Genomic DNA, 6,415 nt, shown 5'->3' with positions numbered 1-6,415 from the left:
CACACTCGGGTGCCCATACAACGCCCGCATAAGGACCAAAGCTCAATTGCCCTATTGCACGGTCCACACAAACCACCGTGTGGATGCCCATGTTGCCTCTAACCTAGAAGATACATGCGTGCCATAGCTTTTGCTCACGCATAGGCACCATTCCTTTCCCCAGGCCCATGCAAGCCACATGTCGGTGTTCTTTCTCCGTACAGCATCCTTTGCACCCATGCTTTGCTCTCCCTATTCCTGCGCCCGTAATCGTACCTGCACCTATATAAACCCCCCAGCACCTTGTGGTCATCAAGACACGCCCAGCACCCTGCTCTACTGCCTGTACTACCTGGTACTTTGCACAACGCCCGTAACCGATAGTCTTCTAGTAAGCCATTTTTGCCCATCTCCAAGTAAGCCCTCTGTAGAATATTTCTTGCCTCGTCTCACCCTCCTTGAAGGTAGAGTGTCCTTAGCAGCTCTCCCTCCCCCCATGTGAATAGACTTAAGGGAGGGCTCCCCCTCCTCTCCCTTTAGCTGTAGCCTTCTCCTTACAAATCTAGTTTAAGGACACCTTCCCCCCCATTAGCGGTGGCATTAGTAAGGGCTTTTAGCCTCTTAGAGGTGATCACACCTAGGGGTTTTTTGCTTGTAACTTTAGTAAACGAGCTCCGAATTATGATCCGATTGAAGCGTTGGATTTGTGATGTCACAAGCTACAAGAAGGCGGGCAGAATGGCTCATTCATGAAAGCGCCAAAATATCGCCTTGAGAGACGCACACAACAACAATAAGTCTAGAGAGGTTGCTCCAGATGCTGCCCCATCTCTCCCCTTGGGAGCCCCACAAAGAAATAATGACCAGGTTAGCTTGATCATCGTTTAAAAGGAGATTTTTTTAATCTTTAATGTTAACTTTAAAGAAATTAAGAAAGAAGATGCCACTTTTCTTTATACCCAAATTTTTGTGAAATTATTTTTTTCTCAAGAAAAGTGATGAAATTTGTCATATTCTAGAGTTTAGTTTGTAATTTGTTATCTTCATTGAGTTAAGAAGTACAAGTTTATCTTCTCTCCACCTCGATGCTAACCCCATTTCCATGCTTGTGTAGCCGAGCGATGATGTTAACGAGGCCCGGAGTCGACCCAAGGGATCTGTCATACTATTAGGAGAATAAGATTTCGCAATGGAGGCAAATATTGTGATATTGCGAAGTTCTGCAAGCCCAGGCTAGTGCGGTGAATAAGCCTTCCTCCCTAGTGCGTAGACATCCCTTTGAGAGGCGAGAGGACTAAGTGATGGAGCTTGAGAGGGCAACAGGCCGGCTTGAGTCCTCCAACTGCGAGACGATAAGGTGTATGGCCCCGTAGGGATTGCCCAATCTATAGGTGTATCTATTTTTTTAAATCCTTTGTTTGTAAACATTACGTATCATTGATAAAGATTATTTAAACGAACCATGTGTAAGGCTTATAATTAAGGAACTTGTTTATTTATGTCAAACAGTGTGGTAGGATTAATTAGAAAATAGATTGATGCGCGAGTTGGGTGGAAAGTGGGAGGATGGAATGCCCTAACGGCAACATCCTATGGACGGGTGGACCCGATTAGTCAGGTAACTTTCCAATAAATTAATGAAAGCGCTACCTTAGATAAATAAATCCCTGGGCAACCCTACTTTAGAAGACTAGGTCAACTATTGTGCCTTGCATAGATGAGGAAAAAGGCATTGTTTCTAAGTCAAGAATAGAGGTTTCCCGAGTTAAAGTTGATCATTCTATGAGTGGTTTGATTTTAGAAATCCTTTAAAAAGACCATGCTCCCCCTATGAGATAGAACTAGGTCATATCTACTAATCGTATCCTTGTATCTTACATGGTCAAGTTGTCGATGAGTAAGAAACTATCCCAAGTTAGACTTAGTAGACTATCTTAAAGGTTTCCCCTATTTAGGAAGCGGGGGACCTTACAAATAGAGGAGTGCTTTTGTATCAATAGACAACAACATGGATAATCTCATTTGGTAGAGATGGGACTTAATAGGATAGCTAATCATTTGAGTGATTATGTGTGCCTACAATGCTTTTATTGCTTTAGCCCACTAATATGAAAAGAGTATTCCTTGAAAATCCTATGAATCCATGCAACAACTAACAAAAAATGCTTGTGATAGCATGTTCATAAAACTAGATGTGATAAAATAACATGTCGATTAAATAGCATACGCTTTCTCTCATTGCATCTCTCTCTCACACACACACAGCATCCCCCCTCTTTATTGTAGCCTTCTCCCATTCTCTCGTAACACCGTGACATCCCTACCTCTTTCAACCCATCTCCGTCTCTCTCTCACACACACACAGCATCCCCCCTCTTTATTGTAGCCTTCTCCCGTTCTCTCGTAACACCGTGACATCCCTACCTCTTTCAATCCATTTCTGTCTCGTTTCTGAGAGCTATCGTGCCTCTACTAAAAATTAGCTCCATACAAATGTTTCTTTTAAAAAAAAATTTTATATAGGAAGTTATTTTATGGCCCTATTAGATAAGATTTATGAGCAATACAATTTTATGTAGGAAATGAGTCATAAGCCATTGTTTATTGTATATTTAATCATTGTGTGAATAGATATAGGAGCATAGAATAATATATTTATCGTGTGAATAACATGTTGTTCACCAAATTGAGCATGCTTCCTTACACAAGAGAGGGGGAGAGGAGAAGAGAAGAAGACCATGCAAGGGTCGGTTTGGGAACTAGCAGTTAGCCAACCCTAACGAGGGTTAACTTCTCTATGTGAGGCCACTAGGGGCTCACTCTACCACCACTTGTTTCACTCAAGTAGAGCTTCCACAAGCTAGGTAATGAGCAAAGAGAAAGGGAGCCATGGAGAGCATCCAATGGATGCCTACTTGGTGATTGCAAACCTTCGAGGACATGATGGTAACAACATTATGGACTAGCCACAAGGTCTTCCACCGATCCCCCTCGTATCCCAAATTGCGGTACAGATTTATCACAACATATTCCATGTACTATTGCTGATTATACTTGCCAGCTCCAAGGATGGATTTGAATTAGGGAGGGGAAATGTTGACCACACTGGTGGTTAACATTGTTTTTAAGCATAGTTATGCTTCATGTAACTCATTTTTATGTAACCACGCTAAGCACTTCATGTAAAAGATATATGGGATTTATCACAACATATTCCATCTACTATTGCTGATTATACTTGCCAGCTCCAAGGACGGCTATTACTGATTATACTTGCCAGCTCCAAGGACAGATTTGAATTAGGGAGGGGATATGTTGACCACACTGGTTAACATTGTTTTTAAGCATAGTTATGCTTCATGTAACTCATTTTTATGTAGCCGCACTAAGCACTTCATGTAAAAGATATATGGGATGACTGAGCTTATGACTTTTGTAATGCTAACCACCATAAGAATAAGCCTAGGTGTACATAGAACTAAGAAATCAGTTTTGGGCTCCCAATTGTTAAATGGGCAATTGGCCATTGTAAAAAGAGAGCTCATATATATATGTGAATTATGAAATATGAAAAGGGAAAATCCCATTATCACATTCAACTTTTCCCTCCCTCAGTCACTCTCTTGTGGCTATGGTGGTAGGCTTGTGTAGGTTTATGCTTGTTTACTTGATTGTTGGTGTGTGCATGTAGGTGATGGCTTCTTGGCTTGCTTCTTCTTCTCCATCTTCTTATCTTCCTCTTCATCTTCACTTTTGCACACATAAAGGCATGGAGTAGGGGTTGAGCTCTCCATGGCTCCTTTTCTCTTTGCTCATTACCTAGCTCGTGGAAGCTCCACTTGAGTGACACAAGTGGTGATGGAGTGACCCCCTATCGGCCTCACATAGGGGAGTTAACCCTCATTAGGGTTGGCTAACTGCTAGTTCCTGAACTGACCCTTGCATGGTCTTCTTCTCTTCTCCTCTCCCCCTCTCTTGTGTAAGGAAGCATGCTCAATTTGGTGAACAACATATTATTCACACGATAAATATATTGTTCTATGCTCTTATATCTATTCACAATGATTAAATATACAATAAACAATGGCTTATGGTAATGGTCCCATTATGGAAAGGCTTCCAAGAGTGTGATGATGAGGTTTAAAAATTTAATTGTGGCCATCATGATGGCCTGGTTGAACCTGATCATATTGGTTTTGGGCGATGCAACTGATGAAGGCGTGCATCTTTGTTAGCATATGCTAGCCTCAGTGCATGGGCTCCTGGGACGTCAATATGGCAAACTAAGGGAAGTTGTATTGCAATTTAGGGTTCACTATCTACTCTTATCGGAACAAGTCCAAAGCCTAGCATCTAGCGGATAGGTAGGTATGCGAGATTGACCCAAAATGGCGAGATTTTCATCATAAATGATTTTTCTGCATAAACATATGCATAAAAGATATATTTTTATATTAAAAGTGTGATTTTCATCATAAATGATTTTTATGCATAAACATATGCATAAAAGAAATTCTTTTATATTAAAAGAGTGATTTTCATCATAAATGATTTATATGCATAAACATATGCATAAAAGAAAGTCTTTCATGATAAAAGAGTGATTTTCAACATAAAGGATTTTTATGATGATAAACGTGTGACTTTCATCAGAATTGGATTTTATGCATAATTAGATGCATATAGAATCTTTATAATTAAATAAGGGATCTCCTTAATCCTCTGTTTAATTTTCGTAAAAATTAGAAAAATGAATAAGTAGATAATCTGTGAGAAGAAATGCTACCGTTTCATATTCACTAAGATGGTAATGAGAAAATTCAATTAAACTATCGAAGTCGGAGATCGAGATAAATGATTATTTTATTCCTCATAAGAAATTCATGTTTTATAAATTTGTAAGCAAATATTCATCGAACGAAATTTAGAAAAAGAGAAATTAAAAATAGTACCTTTCGAGAAAGAGAGTTTAGGAAGAACCTTTCGAGACCTAAACTCTGATTCAGACTATTGATGACCAAGACCTAATTCCTTCGTCCAATGACGATGTGCTCATTTCAAGAAAAATGTATTCAAATCCCCCACCGAATCTGAAACTAAGTAAGACTTTTGATTTTGATCTGAGGATCAAGTTAACAGAATTCGAGGAATTTGGTTTGAAATTCAGACCTGGATCTAGAAGTATTGAGATACGAATTTAAGATTATTCATGGTTTTCAAACAAAATCAAAACTGAAAACTTGCATAGAAACCCTGTTTTCTTAAAGGACTAGGAGCATTTGGCATATATGTTTATCTAAGGGAAGTTCGGTTGGCGGGGAGTGTTTGAGGGACAGCTCACGCAGCAAAAACCTACTGAGGTCTTGACCAGCCTGGGTATGGTTAAAATGGTACGCTTCCGGTGCGATGGACAAGGGCTGACAAAGCAGTCTCCCTGAGTGAAGTGCCAGGACACTTAAGGAGGATCCTTGAGGGTCCTGACCAGACGATGCACGGGCTCGCGGTGCCGAGGACACCCATGCATATGTCGTGGAAGATATATATGTATGATGACGAGAAACTTATTGTAATCTGTTTACTGGATCTCATTGTTAACCGGCTGGTCTCAATGGAGAGTCCAGAGTGATACTGTGTTGTGAGAAACAAGGATTGAATGGAAATTTTGAGTTGTGACATCTATACCCAGTAATTGTTTGTCAATGGATTGTTTTATAAATTAAAGTTTTAAAGAGGAGTGTGTGCGTATCTGTTTTCTAAAGCTAAAGTTAAGAAAGGCATTTCAATTATGGGTGGGTGAGTACTTGTTTGGTTCTACCGATTCCAGTGGTGGCAGGGTGGTGGCTAACCCATGGGCCAGATGGGGTTAGGCTGGAATCAGTGGAGTTTTAATAATCAAACTGAAAAATCATAGGATTACGCTAGGATTTGAGTAGTTAGTTAATTTCTGATAAATTTCTCAATTGAGTGGATCAACGACTGTGCGCCTGATCTTGATTAGGAAAAAAGCGTTGAATTGCTCAGATGATCAAATTATATCAGTGATAGTTTCCTTCTATCTGGTTTATTCAGGTGAAGGATAGTTTAGATTTTGATCTCGTTAGAAAACGTGTTAAGAAAAATTCAAAAAGGTGGAATCGTCCCCGCTTTTCGGGCATGGGAAATTTTCTCGGTTTCAGTTTTCGGAATGACCACCCACCAGCTTAGTCTCGTGCCCGGACATTCGAGGGCGAGGCCCCGAGTGAGAAACCCTACCCCGCGCATGAGGGGGCTGCTTCCGCTGCCAGCTACTATCGAGAGTCCGGTGCGCAGAGGGGGCAGAGGGTTCTCACAATATGGGTAACTCAGGATGTCGATTATTCCATATGCAGATGTGGGTATGTCGGGGCAGCAATGAATCCCTGGTTTTTGCCGTTATAATGCCATGTTTTCCTACTTT

The sequence above is a fragment of the Cibotium barometz genome, chromosome 45 (genome assembly GCF_041138505.1).
Source record: "Cibotium barometz isolate CiBa-2024 chromosome 45, ASM4113850v1, whole genome shotgun sequence".
In the NCBI taxonomy this organism is placed as follows: Eukaryota; Viridiplantae; Streptophyta; class Polypodiopsida; order Cyatheales; family Cibotiaceae; genus Cibotium; species Cibotium barometz.
Note: the sequence above shows the minus strand (reverse complement) of the source record.